Source organism: Chrysemys picta, chromosome 3 (assembly GCF_011386835.1).
Source record: "Chrysemys picta bellii isolate R12L10 chromosome 3, ASM1138683v2, whole genome shotgun sequence".
NCBI lineage: Eukaryota > Metazoa > Chordata > Testudines > Emydidae > Chrysemys > Chrysemys picta.
The window spans coordinates 100,088,371-100,109,025 of NC_088793.1; the positions used below are offsets into that span (position 1 = coordinate 100,088,371).

Sequence of the window (20,655 nt, forward strand, 5' to 3'; positions counted from 1 at the left end):
ACGGGGATGTGGTACGGCTCTGTAGGCAAAGACCAACTGCTGCAACACTAGGTCCCAATTATTGGAGTGCTCATTCACGAATTTACGTATCATGGCCCCCAAAGTGCCATTAAACTTCTCCACTAGGCCATTTGTTTGATGGTGGTAAGGGGTGGCTACCAAGTGGTTGAACCCCATGAGCTTCCCAAAGATGTTTCATGGTCCCTGCCAGAAAGTTAGTTCCCAAATCTCTAAGGATATCTGAGGGCCAAACTACCCTGGCAAAAATGTCTGCCAATGCCTGGCTCACGCTTTTAGCCCTGGTGTTGCTTAGAGCTACTGCTTCCTGCCATTGGGTGGCAAAATCCATGAAGGTCAGTATGTATAGCTTTCCTCTGGGTGTCTTCTTAAGGAAAGGACCCAGAATATCCATAGCTACATGGTGAAATGGAACCTCAATTATGGGGATATGTGGCAATTATGTGCCATGCTCTGGCACACCTCACAAGACTGGACATAGGTAGAAATGTCCTTCTCATTCCCTCCCAGGGGAATGACTTCCCCAAATGGTCCTTGGTCCGGTTCACCCCAGCATGGCCACTAGGGTTATTGTGAGCTAAGCTCAAGAGCTTATTCCTATACTTAGTTGGAACTACCAAATGTCTCTGAGAATGCCAGTCCTCCTTGTGCCCACCAGAAAGGGTCTCTTTGTATAAGAGTCCTCCTCCTACAACAAACCTGGACCTATTGGAAGAGCTGAGAGGTGGTGGGTCGCTCTGTGCCGCCGTCCAAGCTCCCTTGAGGCTTTCAGCCGCTTCCTGCTCTGCCTGGAACTGCTCCCTTGTTGCTGGAGACATTAGTTCCTTGCTGGGTTGTGGACTTGGGCTTGGTCCCACTGGAAGCGATGCAGGTGATGGGGTTGTCTCCATTGATTGTGAACTGTTCTTCGCTGGTGCATTAGGTTGTATTTCAGGCTCCGGTTGAGCTTTTTGTGCCAGGTTAGCTGCTGCTGCAGGCTCTGTGATGCCTTTGGGTGCTGGCTCCCCTGACACTGCTGGGGTTGCAAACATGGGCTCTGGTGCTGACTGCTCCATCAGTTCTGATCCTTGGGCTGGGTCCCAGGAACTGGATCTACAACCACTGCCATAGACTCTGGTCTGGGGTCTGGTTCCACCACCTCAGGCTGGGTTCCCAGGCCTGTGGTATCAGGGGACACAGACTGGGTCCTTGTACGGGGCTCAGGAATGGAGTTAGGTGCGGAAGCCTGTTTAGCCTGGCTGTGGGTGACCATCCCCCCATCCTTTTTGTTAGCCTCACATGGTTGGCTAAGTCGTCTCACAGCAGCATGGGAATGGGATAATCATTATAGACTGCAAAAGTTTATATTCCTGACCAGCCCTTGTACTGGACAGGCAACTTGGCTGTAGACAAGTTAAAAGAGTTAGCCTTAAAGGGTTGCACTGTCACTTGGGCCTCTGGGTCGATGAATTTGGGGTTCACCAGGGATTGGTGGATAGCTGACACCTGTGATCCAGTAATCTTCCTCCCGTCCACACTCACAGTTTCCCTTCGCTCTGGGGGTATTTGTAAGACATCTGGGCCTGAAGGCTCTTGGTGGGACCCCAGACTGAAGAGTTGCAGTCAGCTGGTGCTTTTGGGGCTTTCACATGCCCCAGCTCATTACATTTAAAGCATCGCCCAGCTGACTGTGGGCTGGGGCAAGGTGGGTGGTTGGAGAGTAGAGTGGTGGGACAAGAGAGCATCTGGGGTTTCCCTGGCTGTGTGGAGAGCTCCTCCTTCCGAGGTGGGGCCTTGGGCTGACCTTGATGGTGGGGTGTCATCTCGGGTTGCACCTTCTGGTACCCGCACCAACTGCTACTAGCTTTCTTCTTCTCCGCCCCCTACACCCATTTGGCTCCAATTTCCCCCACCTCAATTCAGTTTTGGGATTCCCATCTAGGATGTACCTTTCTATTTCCTTAGGAACTCCCTCTAAGAACTGCTCCATTTGTATTAGGAGAGACAGATCTTCCAGAGACTTAACATTTGCTCCTGATATCCAGGTATCCCAATTTTTTACAATGTGGTAAGCGTGTCAGGAAAATGCCACATCTGATTTCCACCTTAAGGCTCTGAACCGCTGACAGGCATGCTCGGGTGTTAGCCCCATCCTAATTCTGGCCTTTTGTTTAAAAAGTTCGTACTCGTTCATGTGTTCTTTAGGCATTTCAGCTGCCACCTCTGCTAAGGGTCCACTGAGTTGCAGCCTCAGCTCCACCATATACTGGTCTGGAGGGATGTTGTACCCAAGGCAGGCCTTTTCAAAATTTTGTAAGAAGGTCTCTGTATCATCGCCTACTTTGTATGTGGGGAATTTCTTGGAATGGGGAGTGGTACCTGGAGGAGGACTGTTAGGGCTACCTGGCTGATCCAGCTTAGCCTTTTCCAGCTCTAAGCACTTCAGCTCCATTTCCACCTCCAAGCGCTTCGTCTCTCTCCTCTCCTCTGCCTCCATCCGCTTCATTTCTGCTTCCAAGCACTTTGCCTCTACTTCCACCTTCAAGCACTTCATCTCTAAGAAGAAATTCCTTTCTTCCGCAGTTAGAACTTGGCCTGGGTTAAGGGCATCCCTCCATCCTGGCACCTGGGTCCTGGATTGGGGAGGGCCGACACTTCCCTCCTGGGAAATCTCTGGTCCCCCATCCCCTCCCTGCATTTCTGTCATGGAGCTGGATGTCTGGGCTTGATCTGGGTCTGTCTTCTCCATGGCGTGCCACTTTGGGAAGACTGGTTGCTCTAGGGTTTCGGTGCCAGACCGCAACCTCATGCTCAAGGCTGCCCTACTCTAACCTAGCTATTTCGTTGCCATGAAGCTAGAAAAAAAATGAACTGCTCGTTGGACTCCCTGCCTTGGCAGGCTGAACCCTTTGCATGCCTGTTCCCCCTCAGGCAGAAAAGAAAAGAAAAGAACCTCCCTGGCTTTGCAGGCTGCCAAAAGGAAAAATGTGTCCTTTTAAAATCCTGAGGTCTGTGCTTCTGGTTCAAAATGATCCCACCGCACTGCCACCTAGCACAGAGGAATCCACAAGCCATAAAGAAATAAAAAGAGATAAACCTAATCGTGTCTTCCTAGACATTTCCTGATCTACTTACATATCTGGGGGTTTCAAATGAGTAGTTTCTAGGTATGATTCAGATGATTTTTCATACTTAGCCCAAAGCTTCTTACAGCATAGTTGCAGCCCTGACTGCTTCTGCCCAAGAACAGACAGACAGACAAAAGGGGAGTCTTGTTTCAATTTTAAAAAGTTCTAGCCTTCTCACTGGCTCTTTTGGTCAGGTGCCCACTCCCTTCCTTTTACCTATGCATCACACGGAGACTTTTTAACCCTTTACAGGTAAAGCAAGTAGAGAACAGCTACTAAGAGGGATTTTATAGCTAACTGGCTGGCTGGGTGTCCATAAAAGGGAGCTATCCCCCTACACTTTCATTTATCACAGAAGTCTTGGCATGGGGCTCAGCGATCATTAGTGTGGTAAGTGGGAGAGGGGGTTTTCATGTTAAAGTCTACTTTTTTTTAGTCCATTATTCCTTATTCTGCTGCTCTCACTCCTTCCTTTCTCTAGAAGCACGAAATCTATCATTACATGATCATTTTCACCCAAATTGCCTTCTACCTTCAAATATAGGGCACTAACTTAACTACATATACCTTTGTATGCAGTGTTGTTGTAGCCGTATTGGTCCCAGGATATTAGAGAGACAAAGTGGGTGACACTTTGAGTTAGTTTCCCAGACCTGAAGAAGAGCTCTTTGAAAGCTTGTCTCTCTCAGCAACAGAAGTTGGTCCAATAAAAGATATTACCTCAGCCACCTTGTTTCTACACACATCTTTGCCATATAGTGTTGATATATATTTGTAATGAACTTAACAAGTGGTAATATGAATTTAATTAATATGATCTAAATATGAAAATCATATTTACCCTTCACAGCACATAACTCATTAGACAAACTTGTTCCATGACGTCATCCCAAAAGTTCATTAGATCTTGTACAGAATATTTATCGAGCATTTTTATCAGAGTGCATTTCAGATATTGATCAAACTTCCAAAAGGACTATCCGGAAATGTGGGCCATGTATTACTATTACAGACACGGACACAACAAACCACTCACTGACAACTTAGTTTTAAAAACTTTACCGCATTTGTATCAGAAAGACCTGCCAAGGCACCAGATTTCACAACTAAAGATTTACTTTCGGAAGAGCTCAAATGGCAGCTCTTAGATCAAAGAATGGAGAGAGTTTATCTCTTGGATAAGACAACACCTGTAGAGGTAGATCTCCCCAAAGGAACTTTATATTTTAATTTCAGACTTTTTACTTGAACAGATCTCTGCAGGCCTATGGCTTATCTAGAGCTGATGGGCTTCAGCTTTAACTGCCATCAAAAGCAAAGGGACTATTTACCAATTCATAAAGCTGCTTAAATACCTTTATAAAGCAAACTTTAGTCCTTGACAATTCAATTGTATGTGAATAACCTACCTTGTTCTCCAGAAGATTTACTAGAAAATGAGATATGCTATTTGCATAAATCTAGATAGTCTGTAGTAAAGAACTTTAATTAAGCAATAAAAATATAATCTTTTGTGTGTTAAAAAAAGTTATGAAGTCTTCCTGAAGCACAAGGAAGAAAAATTCAGCAGCAGTCAGAGTTGTATTTTTATTTAATCTGTGAATAACATGTCTATATAGTACAACTGATTTGTATGGCATTTTACAACCAAAGAAAGAGTGTGCTGCCCTAAGAAGCTTCCAATACAGCAAGGAAAAACAACCCATGATAGAGGGTAGAAAGATATGGTAAGGGTGAGAGTCTACGTGTAAAGGTATAAGAGAAATGCTTTTTTCATTTAATTGAATAATTTAAAGAGTATGAAGATACTGTACTGTATCAATAATAATGCTTAGTTTTTATATAACATTTTTTCACTCATAGAGCTCAAAAGGCTTCATAGAAGAGGGCATTTTTGTTCTTGTTTTACTGATGGGGAAACTGAGACACAGAGAAGTGAAGTGACTTGCCAAGGTCACAAAAAAATCTAAGCCAATGCTGGGAATAGAACCCATGTCACCTGAGTCCCAGGCTAGTGCCCTCCCTATCCAGGGAACCATGCTGCCTCCGTTATCTATCATAGGACACAAATAGACACAAAACATTTGGGGTTGGCAGGAAAAGAGCTGTAAATGCCAGAAGGAAATAGGCTATTTTCACCCACAATACCACAAAGAAATGCAAACTGTCACTGGTGTTGTTTATTTTCCCTGGGAGAAGGTGGTTCCATCAGCTCTGGCTGTAGCATGGAAGCGCCAAATCAGCTAAAGGGTATCGAATTGGAAAAGTCAATGAAGAGCAGACATGAGGCTGTAGCCTTTCACAATTGATCCCAGGCACACAATGGTTCATCTGTGCAATGATGATCATAATTGGCTCTTTCCCCTTCAACTGATCCCCCACAGGAAAGCAACCTTTGCTTTTGCATTAGCATCCAGAATTTGCTAGCACCACATTTCTAATTCTCAGCAGGATGGTGAGGATATGTGGGAGGAGGGTAAGCTAAAGCTCTTGCGCATGTTAGGAATTACAAATTAGCCCGCCAGTGAATGGAGCTTTCCCCCCTGCAGTTTTTTAATCAGCAAAATGGACATATCATGTGAAAACAAATAGTTTCTGACTGTTACATCTTACAGAAAGGGTCTAGTTACTAGCTCTCAGAATTGCCTGTCTGAGTTTTCCCTGGAAGGAATGATAGAAAAAAAATTGACAAGTCATCTTGGATGAGTGCAATCAGCCCATTTCTACTCTAGTACATGTTACACAGAGCCAGCCCCTGTCTCTTTGGTGTAAGACACAGCTGAAATAGCAAACCCCAAAAAGGAGAAGGATTTTGATGCTCAAAAGAACTGACAAAAGACAGGGTTATTTTCTCTTGCGCTGTCTCGTTATGCTACTGTCCGGCGCAGACTGGCCTGAATGGGAATGACTCCCTTGTCAAAACTAAATTGGATTTTGTAGGCTTGACTCCCTCCAATCCAGAGCTAAATTGTGCCTCCTAGGTACAGCTTGGAAAGAGGCATGACCCAAGGAGTGGGGGAGCAGGAGCTCGCCGGCTGCGCTAAAGGGGGAATATTACTATTTAATACATTGCTTCAAGGAGTGTAGCACAATCCCCATCCACCACCAGCTGAATGCTTTTCTGGCCATGGCTCCACCTACTCAGCTGCTCGAGTTTGATAGCCTCTTTCCAAGCTGTGCCTAGGAGGCACAATTTAGCTCTGGATTGGAGGGAGTCAAGCCTACAAAATCCAATTTAGTTTTGACAAGGGAGTCATTCCCATTCAGACCAATCCATGCCGGACTGTAGCATAACGAGACAGCGCAAGAGAAAATAACCCTGTAGTTTGATAGCACCCCAGCACGAGGGCTGTGATTCAGGTTAGTCCTTATGTCGCCTGGGCCAGTGGGGAGGGTAAGTCACTATTCCTTCCTCCTGTACACTGGTTTAAGAACTAGCCACAACAACCCAAGGTAAATACCTAGAAGTGCTAAAGAAAAGATAGGTTTCAGAGTAGCAGCCGTGTTAGTCTGTATCTGCAAAAAGAACACAAGTACTCCTGTTCTTTTTAAAGAAAAGATAGGAATTGAATGGGTTAAAGATTTGGGGTAAGGGTTTTGTTTGTTTTTAATACTACTGGTTAATGGCCCTTAGATAGGCACAAGTCCTTTGGTCACACAGATCACTGCTGAATATACTCAACCTGTATTCAGGAACAAATGCTTTGACTGAAATTTCTCTCCTCAGTCACACACACATGCAAATGAAACACTTTCTTCAAGGATTTCCAGGCTCATGCATCAGGCTGTGAAGTACAACAAATATTTTCCAGATTAACTTAAATTGGAATAAGATTTCACTCTAATTTATGCAATTCTCTTCCTTAACGTTATGTTAAGATGTGGTCTTTGCAAGCGTCGCTAATTCTTGCAGTTGTCCAAACCATTTTGGATGCACCAAAAAAGCTCCAGAAATGTTTAAAGGTTTCTAATTAATCAAGCTTCTGAAGAATGACAGCTAATTAAACATCAGCATGGCTTTCTTTTTCATGCTGAAATAAATCCAACCTTTGGAAGCCAAAATCGGTGTGGGGTGGGAGGAACCAATACTGTAGAAACTTGAGGGCAGGGCTACACTAGAGAGTTTACAGCGGTGTGCCACTGTAAGCTCTCTAATGTAGCTGCTCTAAGCCGGTGGAGAGAGCTCTCCCATCGGCTTAACTACTTCAGCCCCCATGAGCGGCAGAAGCTATGTCGGGAGAAGCTCTCCTGACAAAATAGCACTGTCCACACCGGCACTTATGTCTGTGTAATTTGTGTCACTTGGGGGGTGATTTATTCACACCCCGGAGCGACATAAGTTAGACTGCAGTAAGTATTAGTGTAGACATAGCCTAAGACACAGCTAAACTTTTAGACTGATCCAAACACTTGTTTTTTTTCCTCTCTCTCACACACACACACTTTTATAATGGAACTCTTTTGTAGCCCTGGTAATACCTCTTTGGGAGAAATAGCTTAAGCAGGCCAAAAACTATTTCTAAAGTTCTGCAAAATATTCAAACACTCTGAATCAAAAAAGTTAACATTATCTGCCTCTTTTGGTTGGTTTTACAGAACACACAGAGATGCTTTGAATGTTACACTGTGAGCAATCCCACCTCATTATGTTAAATGGCTTTGAGTTCCTCCGATCTATTATATGCTCTTTCATTGAAAAGACAAACTCTGTTCTTCATAGAAATGGAGGTGCGCTACTATGTAAGATCTGTGAGCACTGAATAGCTAGAGGATTAATCATCCTGCAGCCATATGTTCAGTAAGAGACTGCACTGTATGTTAGATATCTCTCTCTCTCTCTCTCTCTCTCATACGCACTCTGAGGCCATGTCTACTCTACAGCATTAAGTTGACTTAAGTTATGTTGATGCTCATAAATTGCTGTAATTACATTGCTTGTGCATGTTCACACAACACTCCTTGTGTCAGTGGAGCACATCCACAGTTGGTGCTCTAGTGCCAACAGAGAGAACAGTGGGTAAATATCCTACTGTGCATATTGCCACCTCTCCCACTAGGAGCTCTGGGAATGGATTACAGTACATCATGGGGGTGGGATCACCACCCTGTGATGCAGTCTTCTCTGTCCCATAATTCCAAGGCCTTCCAACTGCTTTTCATGCCATTTTTCTACTGCCTCTGTAAACTTTGCACTCTCCATCACTGCCTGAAAGCACAGATCCTGCACTGGTCATAAGTGTTATGAACACAATGTGGTTTATCCTGTAGTATTTCATGAGCTGTGAATCTGAACAGGAATCTGTGGTGCCTGCCTTGCTGTGTGCCATGGAAAGAAATTGATGTTGGCATTCATGGAGCAGCTGTGTAATGCCGACAAACCCCGGTCATAGGCAGGGGGGATCGAACCAGGGACCTCTGGAGCTTAGTGCATGAGTCTCTACTGCATGAGCTACAAGCCAACTGGCTGGTATCTAAGGCTATAGAGCAGACTCATTCTCTCTTTTTAAGTGGTCTCAGTGCCACTAGATGGGACAGAACACCACACCCAGAAGGTGTGTGGGTTACAGCTGCACACAGTGGACCATCGCTATTGGGCTCGGGAAACAAGCACTGAGTGGTGGGATCAGATTGTGATGCAGGTATAGGATGACTAGCAGCGTCCGCAGAACTTTTTGTATGTGGAAAGCCACCTTCCTTGAACGCTGTGCGGAGCTTGCCCCCGCCCTGCGGCCCAAGGACACCAAAATGAGAGCTGTCCTAGTGGTGAACAAGCATGTGGTGAATGCTGTGTGAAAACTGGCAACTCTAAACTGCTACCAGTCAGGCGTGAATCAGTTTGGAGTTGGGAAGTCCACTATGGGGGCTGTGGTGTGCTATGAAGGACTGTGACTCTGGGCAATGTGCGGGAAATACTGGATGGCTTTACGGGAATGGGATTCCCTAACTGTGGCGGGGCTATAGATGGAATGCATATTCCAATTTTGGCCCCAGACCAACTTGTGATGGAATACATCAACAAAAAGGGCTATTTCTCTATGGCATTGCTGGTGCTGGTGGATCACTGGGATCATTTCACCAACATCAATGCGGGGAGGTCAGGGAAGATGCATGACACACACATCTTCAGGAACACTGGACTGTATAGAAAGCTGCAAGTAGGGACTTTCTTTTCAGACCAGAAGATTCCAACAGGGGATGTGGAAATGTCCGCAGCGATCCTGGGAGACCCAGCCTACTCCTTACTCCCGTGGCTCATGAAGCCTGATACTGGACAGCAGCAAGGAATGCTTCAACAACAGGCTCAGCAGGTGCAAAATGACCATAGTATGTGCATTTGACAGATTATGGGGCGCTGGTGCTGCCTTTTTGGCAGGTTAGACCTCAATGAGGAAAATATTCCCGTGGTCATAGCAGCCTGATGTGCTCTGCATAACATTTGTGAAGCCAAGGGGGAAAAATTTTCCCAGGTGTGGAGCACTGAGGTGGATCTCCTAGTAGCTGATTTCGAGCAACCAGACACTTTGGCTATTAGAGGTACTCAATGGGGACCATTTGAATCAGGGAGGCTTTGAAGAAGCATTTTGACAATGAGCCCCAGTAATGTGTCTTTCTGTAATGCATTCAGCCAGGCATTGTTTACTTGCCACCTTAAATGACTCCTGTAATGATTCCTACCTGAGCGTTAATTGTAGTCTGCAGATATGCCAGTTGTCACTGTGTATGAATTTCTGCTACAACCACCCTGTCACAAATAAAGAATCACTGTGTTTGTAAGACTAAATTTTTATTAAACACCAATACACAGATTAATATTCTTACAAGGGAGTGACAGTGAGCAGTACATTCTGAATTGAGGATCTCACAGCTGTGTGTAAGTCCAGCTGTTATGGAAAATGTCCCTAGGGGTGGAGTGCAAGGGGTACTGCGATGGGCTGGGAGCATGAGAGGAATGTGTGGGGGGAGTTTAGGGAGGGCAAGGAAGGCAGTTCTGTAAGGGCTGCAGGGGGAGTTGAGCATGCAGGTGTTCCACCTGCAGCGCAAACAGGGACTTGAGCATCTCTGATTGGTCCTCCATGAGCTTTATCATCCACTCCTGACCCTCTATTATCAGCTCCTGCCCATCTCCTCTCCTGGCTGTCCATTTCTAGTTTTTCATTTATTGTTTCTCTCCACGCTCTGTGCTCACTAATGGCCTGATCTGATGATTGCAGCACTTCATAAAACATGTCCTCCTTACTCCTCCTCATTCGCCTCCTTATCTGATGGAGGCGTTCTGCTGGTGTGTAGGAGCTGGCCCTCAAGGGCTCATCTGCAGAAGTAAAAGAAACAACACAGAGAGTCAGTATTATGTGTTGTAACAAGGCCTTTTGCTCGCCCTCGCACAAATCAGCCAGAGACCTTCTTTAATTGCAATCACCAGTGTTTTTTTTATTAACAGTATCAGCTCCCACCACCTTCTATTTACAGACAGTTGTAAACCAGCAACCTGGGGGACAGCTAGCTTCTCCAGTCAGCAGGGGTGCACGGCCCCACTTCACTTCCTTCCTTGCTAGCTTTATATAGCCCCTGGCTAATAAGGCCTGCAGGTGCTTCTGTTCCACCAATTAGGCGTGGCATACCCAGGCAGCCCCGATTAATACTTCTTAATTGGAGCTGGGCTAACAAGTGACTGGCTCAGGACCTCCTGGCCAGCTCCCTGTTACATATGTGCACTCACAGTCTTGAATCATAAAAGTTACACACAGCTCTTTCTCACTTTCCCTTGGCAAGCACGCAGCATGGCCAGAGCACTAAACATGGTGAGTTCAGACTGGGGGTGGGCTGTTGCAAGATGGGACAAAGGATCTGGGTGGTTTCAGAGGGGGCTCAGTACAAGCGCCTAAGGACACTATTCTGAATACTGGCTCCATTTTCCACAGGCAGGGGTGATTGAAGCGGATATCTTACTACTAAGGGTAACCAAAGATGCAAGGGTGCATCTCCTGCATGTGTGCAGCTTCAGACTGGGTCCACATGGTGCTCACCTGTGTGCTACTTGGGTTCCTGCAGAAATAATTGCCGATTGGTGAGGCAAAGTTTCCTACAGAGGAGGAAGAAACAAAACAGTTCTGCTAAAGAACCTTCGGCAGACCATTGCAGAGTATCTGCAGGAAAGTTTCCTAGAGATCTCTATGGAGGACTCCTGGGAGACCCCAGGGTGCAATAACTAACTTTTTCGCAGGGTCCCCCACTATGTAGCTGCACAGGGGAATGAGAAGCAGATGCAAACAGTACCTAGTGTTGTCAATTTTGATCCCTTCTCCCATGTGCACCCTCTAACAAAATAAAGGACACCTCTAACTCATCTAAAGAAGTGAGGTTTTTACCCAGGAAAGCTTATGCCCAAATAAATGTGTTAGTCTTTAAGGTGCCACCAGACTCCTTGTTGTTTTTGTAGATACAGACTAACACAGCTACCCTCTGATACTTGACCTCTAACTCATGTAACTGTGCAGTATCAAAGCAAAATGAGTACTTATCAGAGCTCCCCTCTGCTGCTTCAGGCACACCAGAGCCAGACTTCTAGGACTGGCTAGACCCTTCCGGAGTCAAATAGAGGTCCTGGCTTGCCACACCACCAGACGAGCCTGTCCCCTGTTCCACATCCTCCTCCAACTCGACCTTCTTGTTCACCACTTCGCCCTTGGGGTTGACTCTGCTGGCTGCTGCCTCCAGTCCTCTCTGAAGTATCCACGGGGCTCTTGGCAGTGGAGGTGGGATTGCTGCTGTAGTTAAAGGAGGCCCTGAGATATAAACCTTGGTATCAGAGGCCCGGTATGCGGCCTAAAGCCTGAACTAAAGTAATGGTCAAGACTTTGCTAACATAAAGCAAAGTTAAGCTGTGAGCCAGAGGCAGGCCCTGCTCACAGAAGCTGGCAAGAAAAGGGCTGATGCTGCAAAAAGAGACATACCTACAAGGTACTGGACACTAGATATCAGAACACTCCAATACTTGTTCATTCCACACAGATAACAAGGAACAGGCTGATGCATCCCAATGACAGGGCCAAAGGGGTAATATGATGGATAGAGTTGTTTTGTTCCAACCAACATGTACAAGTGAGAGGCGGCACCTTACTACGTAGAGGGGTTGTACCTTGCTGCGTAGAGGGGTTGCACCTCAATACGTCAGGAGTGACGTGTAACTTGTTTGTACCTGTGTATAAGAATGCAGCCCTACGTGGATATCTTTGTCCAGCCCAGAGGCAGTGGAAAGTCCCACCACTGACTGAGCTGAGTCCATTGTCAGGGAGCACATAAGTACTGGCTAGCTGCACCTTAGCAGTACCTTGGACTTCGTTTGCTGGGGAGCTGGAGACTGTGTTTCTCTTCAACAATAAACCTGGTCAACGTGCCTTCGTACCTTACTAGAGTCTGTGGTCATTGGGGGTTCTCTCGGGGTCTGCTGTGTCAGCTATCTGTGCAGAGCTGAGGCAGCACACAGAGGGAACACATGCACGCAGCCAATTGATATCAACATTGAACAGAGCAGAGCACCACACTTGTAGCGTCTGACAACAGCCGCCAAAAATGGTGTGCAGCTACTTGTAGAAGCAGCATGTTTTCGGCACCAGAGCGATGGTTGGCCTCCCTCAGCTCTTTGATCTTAGCACAGCACTGCTGCATGTCCCTTTCCTGCACCTTCTCATGCATGCCACAAGCTCATAGGTGTCAAAGTTCCTAAGGCTGGATTGGAGCTGCAACTGTACACCCGCCATGTCCCACACACTCAACAGATCCAGCAACTCCGGTGCACTCCAGGTGGGAGCGCATTTGCTGCAGAAAGCCAGCATGGTCAGCTGGGAAGATGCGATGTGAGCTGTCCATGCTGAGCAAAGAGGAAGTGGAATTTAAAAAATTCCCAGGGCTTTAAAAGGGGAGGGGCACATGCCTGTGTACCTGGCTGCGGGCAGTGGAGTAGAAACTGCTTACCACAGCGGTCATGATGAACATTGTGGGACACCTCCTGGAGGCCACTTAGGGCGACATAAACAAGCACAATGTCTACACTGATTCTGTGTCACTAACTTTGTGGCAAAAAGCTCTATGCCGCTCTTCTAAATAGTTTTATTATGGCGGCATAGTAGGAGAGTAAAATCAACATGAGGAGCATCGTTGGGTGTACACCTCCACCGTTTTGTGGACGAAACCTGACTTTTTTTGACAAAACTGTGTAGTGTAGACAAGGCCTTATGAAATTGCATTTTTACATCCAAGCTAGCTTAAGCTATACTTCTCTGGCTTGATTTAAAAGGAAGCTAGAGGAACCTGTATGCTTGGCCAATCAAGGTTTCCCATACCTGTAACTGAGTTAACAGCAAAGATGTTTACTGAAGGTTATATATGGAAAGCTGCTGTCAACTACATTGAATGTCAAAGAGTGCAACACTTTCTGTTAGATTCCCCATGTCCATCTCTACAGGAAAGCTTGTATTGTAATATAAAACAGATTTTCTTCAGAGCCTCACAAATAATTCCCCTGCAGGAGTTCCATTTTCCTCTGGTCTCTGATGTGTCTTTGCAGCTCTCAAAAGGATTATATTTATATCTATATTATGAGATATACAGTGATCTCCATTACAAAGTCAGCAACTGCCATGTAACCATATAGTGATCTGAGACACCACATTTTCCTCCTTTACTTAGAATAGGCAATAACTGTGATAACTGTATGGCATTGCTTGCAAATGCTGACTTATTTAATCAGTACCTCTTTATAAAACTTGCCAACTGACTTAGGCAAATAAACATTTTCTCAGTGTTTGCAGCATTCCTACATCTTCCTTCTAGTTAGTAAATATAAGAAATTATAAGTAGGGCTCCGTGGCTGTCACAGAGGTCGCGGAAGTCATGGATTCCATGACTTTCCGTGACCTCCGTGACTTCTGCAGGGGCTTGTGTGGCTGGCTCAGGTGGCCCACAGGACAGCCACACCAACCCCTACTGGAGCAGCCTGGGGGACAGCCACTGCTCTGGCAGCCCGGGCAGCAGTCCCCAGCCAGTCAGAGTAGCTGCGGTCCGCTGGCCTGGGCTGCCAGAGCAGAGAAGAGCTCTCCTCCCCCAGCAGCAGCCCCAGTGCCCCCCCAAGATTTAATCACAGGTATTTTTAATATGGACAGGTCACAGGCCATGAATTTTTGTTTATTGCCCAGGACCGGTCCATGACTTACTAAAAATACCCATGACTAACTCGTAGCCTTAATTATAAGGAATGTTGCAAATACTAGTGAAACCATATCTGTTTATCTAAGATCACACCAGTAAATTTTAAAGGTGACCATGGTATATCTACATACATAAGAGATTTTATAAGAAATTGCATCTGCTAATTCCACATATATTATAGAAACACACTCTTATACAGCACTAAAAATACAATAATTTAAATTAGAGCCTTTGCTAGTTGGAACTATGAGGTTAAATTCTGTTTTCAGTCACTAATTTCACTGAGAGCAGAATGGCTTATATTTTTTCTGGACTGAATTTTCAGAGGAAGAGAAACCCTCAAATCTATGTTTTTTTCAGAAGGTGGCAATTTTGGATAACAAGGGCAGTACATAAAATAATTTATTTAGTTTTGAAGCAGAGAGAAAACTGAAGTGGGCATCTACATTAAAAGCATTAAGATACAATTTTAGCATAAACTGAATAGCCTATAAGTTATACTTAGAAGAATAAAGAATACTCTGGCAAGAGACCTTTAAAATATATTTCATAGCTCTTGCATCATATTAAAATATTCTATGTTTGAAAAAGCCCAATAAAATTGCAATGACTTTTTCCTAAAATAAAAAAGTGAGGCTGTTTTAGCTTATTATACCATTCATGAGCAATCTATTTTAAATGCTATATGTAGTACAGTTGAATCAATGGAAAATGAACCTGCACATAGTGAAAATCTTATTATAGTGAAGTGAAATGAAATTCCCAAATTGCTTCAATGCAATTGAAGAGAACTCATTCTGCTTACAGTGAAGCTATTTTATTGCTCAAAGTGAGCAAGTACAGTGACGTATGAGATACTTGTGTTTTGTAATGACTTGCCACACATCAGACCTGCAACTCCTCACTCTCATCCTAGATTCCAGGCATGGAGGCAGCTTAGGGTGTACAGAACGTGCTCACCACAACCTTCATGTGGGGGGTTGGGATTGGGGTTGGGGTTGGAGACGGTCTTTGTCCAGCTAGCTATAAGAAAAGGGGTATGGCCTCTTTAAGGGCTCCCTTACTACAGGTGGGGAGAAAGTTTACAGGGATGAATAGGAAGGGCAGTAAGCAGTTAGGGCCAAGTTGGGAGAAGGTCACTGCACTGCCCAGCCTGCCCAATGTGTGTGTGTGGGGGGGCTATTTACACCCCATGTAGACTCTGAAAGCCCCTCTTTCACTGTGTGGAGGCTGCAGCACCCGCTCACCTACCCACAAACTTGGCAAAAGGAACAAGTTCCCTCTTAACCTGCTGTGGGTATTACACTAGTTGCCCTTTTCCTTGTTGGTCTGCAAAGGAATTTTTCCTTCACAGCCAGATTGGTTGAGATGGGGTGGGTTTTTTCACCTTCCCCATAGCAGCTCAGTGGGGTGGGGTGGGGTGGGGGAGTTAGGTTATAATGTTGTAATTTAGGATGTAAAACTTGTAGTGGTTGGCCAGTGCGGGTACTCCATAAGGAAAGGACACGGTTATTGGATAAAATGGATTGGAAAAGGATTTGAAGGAAAGCATCACTTAGGGGAGCTGAGTAAGGGAGTTTTGGGGCTCCTTCATCTCATACAGCAGGGAGCCAACCCCTCCCCCACTTTTCCTAGCCTCCTTTAAGGAAACTGAGAAAGGGAGCTTGGGCCTTCTACATCTGGAACAGCAGGGAGACAACCTCCCCTCCTTTTATAGCCCCCTTTTACCTCATACAAGGGGAGGGCGGTGGGGTCCCGGAGGTGAAATAGCTAGGACCTGGTTGGGGTTTATATGGAAATGATTCAGGAAAGGATGACGACCTGCACTGTAGAATTTGTTGCTAGTTCTCCCAGATACTCTAAGTGAATAAAGTTGTAGCCTAATTACACCACATCCATTGCCTCTTGTCTTTCTTCCAGCGTGGCCATAAAAAGGCTTCAGTGCCCCATGTACTGTGGACTCTGAAGCTAAACCCTATATGCGGAATCATGAGCCGTGTACATGAGGGGAGTGAGAATTCATGAGTAAATATCTTGATCAATTAAATGTTCACAGGAAACAACCACAAAAGTGGTGCTTGAAAGTGGACAGGCTGGTGGGGGATAGGACCCCGCTGTTAAGGCAATAGGCAGTTTATATCTCTAGCAGGTGCTATGTATCTAGGAGCGAACACAATGTTTTGTGGCTAATTAGTTACCATGGATTATTTCCTGTCTGGCACTACTGTATGGCGATTTTTACTGGGAAGAAGGGGGAGACAGTAATGTAACTGACCACGCTGTTGGGAATTGCTGCGGTACACACGACCTGTAGAAGTTTGGTAGTGTGCTGGGTGTAGCTCACATGGAGGCAAGTATTGTAGGCACTCCCAGCCCCAGGCCCTTCAGCTTCTAGCCCAAGGTGGGTTCCTGTAAACACTCAGATGTATTTGATGTATAACAAAAGATTGCTTTAATCAGGTTGCCAGAAAAACTGTGCAATTACTCTCGGCACAGTGGCTTTTGGTTACAAACAAAAGATGGCCCAACAGTTCCTAATTCAGCTGCCCAGGCCAAGTGCAGCAGCACAGGGGTGTGAAGGTGGTGTATTTCGAGCCAGGCCACCCTCTCCCAGAGGCAATCAGTGTTGGCCTGCAGATTCCCCACCCAGAGTTCAGTCCCCGTGTCCCCCTTGTTCAGACCGCCTCACGCAACCATCGCTGAGTATCCCAGTAGACTGTATTGCCAACCTCAAGAGATCAAAAATTATGAGTCAGACCCATGGAGGGGGCGGTTATGGATTTTTGTTTTTAAACATTTATAATGGTACTTGAACTGACACACCAAAACCACAACTTTTACAAACTGTAAAAAAAAAAAAAAAAAAAATCACAACTTTCTTATAGCCTTAATCATATTACGTATGCACAAGGGGGCCAAAGTAAGGTTGAACAGGCAACTTTTATCCTGGCATTTCCTAACTTCTGAGTTCTTGACATTTGTGACGGATCTGCAAAGCAGGGGACTACAACTGCCACCAGCCCTTTCTCCACCGTACATCTCCTTCCTCCTGGCTAAGCACGGCCTGTGTTTTCCATCACCCTCCTCCCCACTGCACTTCCTTTTCCCAGATAAGGAGAAAGGTCCAGAACCAGGAAGTAGCTGGGCACTTTTGAGAGTGGGAGCCATATGGCAGGTGGAAGCTGCAGAGAAACCCCAGACTCTGTGGACAGAGCCGCATGTGGAACAGGCTGCATCACAGCTGGGTGCAGGTCTGTGTTGGATTAAAGGGGGAGCAGTAGCAGCAGCAGCTGGGCAGGAAACAAGTGCAGAGGGACTTCAATAAGAGACACTAATGGTATGTCTACACTGCAATTAAACACCTCTGGCTGGCCCATGTCCACGGACTCAGGCTCATGGGGCTTGGGTTACGGAGTTGTTTAACTGCAGTGTAGATGCTCAGGCTCAGGCTGGATCCTGAGCTCTGGACCCTGCATTTGCGAGTTTCTAAGCCAGACTCAGTCAGGGTCTGTCTACACTGCACTGTTAGCCCAGGGTTCAATCTCAGGTTCAAGCCTAACCTCCCTTCCAGCTACACACCACTCGCTCTAACCCAGTGTGCCAGGGTCCCATGGGAATGGAGGATCCAAGCCTGAGTCAAGGGGGACCCCAAATACTTTGCAGTGTAGTCCTAGCCCACTGGACTCAAGTTCTGGGAATCTGCCAAAAGTATCCCACAATCCCACGGGTCAACTTTCTTTGTCCTCTGGACAGTCTAGTTTGGTGGACAGTCCAGTTTTTCCACACTGCACCACGAACAAAGAGGTGGAATGGGAGAGCATGAGGAAGTCTGGGATATGGGATACTTGGACCTGCATAATGCAGTATAGACGCTGGCACCTCAGGTTAGGACCCAGTGTTCAACAATTCCTAATGTGGGGTTACAAGTGAGTGTAGATGCTCAAGTACTAGGTTAACAATCCCAGGGTCGGCTTGATTGAGATCTATTAATCCTGGGCTTACATTGCAGTGTAGACACACCCTAACTGAGCCTCGTTTATAAAACTGCAAATGCTTATTTACCAAATAGAGACAGGACTAGAGAGGTACCCTAACCACTAGGCCTGAAGAGCCCTGACTCTCAGTTGGAGTGCCCAGGGACATGAACAAGAATCGCTATTGCTCACTTTGACCTATAACTATTTAAGCCTCTGTACTTGTGGTATTTGCACACTTTCCCCTTTCCTGCCAGCCCTCGTAAAAACCTTTCCCGTAGCCATGTGTCTGGTGGTTAGTGGAATCCATCAGGGCTAGCTGCCTACAAGGCCTAGCTGCTGAAGCACCGACAGTGCTTGCCTTCAAAACACAATGCACCAGGCACACTATTGGCATCCTAGGAGTTTGGGATACAGAATAACCCCAATAATTATAGTTTGTAACTTAAATAGTGTTCTCTTAACCTAGTTTGTGTGTGTGTAATTTCCTAGGTTTTTAGAAAAACAAACTGAAAAAAAAAACAAATTCCATCATGTGGCATTGTATCCACACCCACGATTCATCAGCAGGGTTGGAAACTTTAGATACACCACACAGATCTCTGCCATTTGAGGTAACAGGAACTGATAGCAGTAGAATCATAGAATCATAGAATATCAGAGTTGGAAGGGACCTCAAGAGGTCATCTAGTCCAACCCCCTGCTCAAAGCAGGACCAATTCCCAGCTAAATCATCCCAGCCAGGGCTTTGTCAAGCCGGGCCTTAAAAACCTCCAAGGAAGGAGACTCCACCACCTCCCTAGGTAACGCATTCCAGTGTTTCACCACCCTCCTAGTGAAATAGTTTTTCCTGATATCCAACCTGGACCTCCCCCACTGCAACTTGAGACCATTGCTCCTTGTTCTGTCGTCTGCCACCGAGAACAGCCGAGCTCCATCCTCTTTGGAACCCCCCTTCAGGTAGTTGAAGGCTGCTATCAAATCCCCCCTCATTCTTCTCTTCTGGAGACTAAACAATCCCAGTTCCCTCAGCCTCTCCTCATAAGTCATGTGCTCCAGACCCCTAATCATTTTTGTTGCCCTCCGCTGGACTCTTTCCAATTTTTCCACATCCTTCTTGTAGTGTGGGGCCCAAAACTGGACACAGTAGTATGTCATCATCCTCTATTTGCATTAGCATTAGATGGCAATGAGGCACACACTTTGCCAGTCAATTTCACAGATACTTGATGACATCAGAGGAATTGTAAGACTCAAATCTTATATTCTGGATTCAATTCCAGACGATGGCAGGGAATGTGCTCTAGTGGTCACAGAGCCTTCTGCTCATTACCCTCCAGCACTGACCCCTTCTGCTCTCTTCCCTCCAATCTGTCCCTGTTTCCAGTCTCTTGGCTTCTCGTATCAGTCCCATTCTCCTTGCTGACACAGTCCTAATCTCATTAGGCTTCTCATCCCAGTCTTCTTGCCCAAACAATCCTAGTCTCCCCTTCCCTAGCTTCATTTTTGGAAATATCTTAACTGTTTTGGCTGAAATTATCAATAAATAAACAAATAAATACAATTCAGCCGTAGGCAGACATCCAGCATGGAAAATTTCAGCCAGAACGGTTAAAGTTTGGCAAAGTTATAAGCAACTAGAAAAGGTCTTCTAATGAGAGGTGTCAGGCAACCTTAATAATAGACAGCGTATAACTGGGTTAGTAAATACAAATACCTGCACTGAACACCTGAGCATGCCCGGTGTTAACTAAATATTTCCAGAAGCCAGAGCCAAATCAGTGAATTAAGTATTTGTGCTGTTAATGAAAGTGCTATGCCTTTTCTCCTGGCAAGTCTGACTACTCAGCACTTATTGAGTATTGCACATGGATTTAAAAAATAAACATACCGTTTTACACATTACCCTCTATGACATTCACAAACAGTAGCTATGATCGCACTCAGATGTTATGCTACCGCTCTGTTTACCAGAGGTTCTCTATGTACAAAGTATCAGAGGGGTAGCCGTGTTAGTCTGGATCTGTAAAAAGACACGCATCTGATGAAGTGGGCATTCACCCACGAAAGCTTATGCTCCAATACATCTGTTAGTCTATAAGGTGCCACAGGACTCTTTGTTGCTCTATGTGCAAACTGCTAAGTGTTATTTTAGTGTTTTAATTCTAGTGCTAGTTGGTGCAGCTGGATCAAAGGATGGAAAAATAATTTGGCTAAAAGAATCAACCTGACCTTCACAAAAACCCAAACTAGACGTTTGGGTGGCTAGGAACATTTCAGTTAACTTTTCCCTCCATGTTATTTTTCATTTTCCTGCTCCTTTACACTTGCCTCCAGCTGGACGTGGAAAC

General features: G+C 45.6%; 1 long non-coding RNA gene across 2 annotated transcripts in view; it reads right to left on the reverse strand.

Moving 5' to 3' along the window:
• Positions 1-9,892: 9,892 nt before the first annotated feature.
• The window catches only part of LOC135982350 (uncharacterized), a 37,152-nt gene continuing 26,389 nt past the window's right edge, over positions 9,893-20,655 (reverse strand). The window contains exons 1-2 of one of the 2 annotated variants that reach the window (XR_010599647.1): positions 11,073-11,890; positions 9,893-10,434 (exon numbers count right to left, since the gene is read on the reverse strand). This is a non-coding gene — a long non-coding RNA (uncharacterized LOC135982350). Of the gene's footprint in view, positions 10,435-11,072; positions 11,891-20,655 lie in introns of those variants that run through there. The other variant, XR_010599646.1, reaches the window with a different exon arrangement.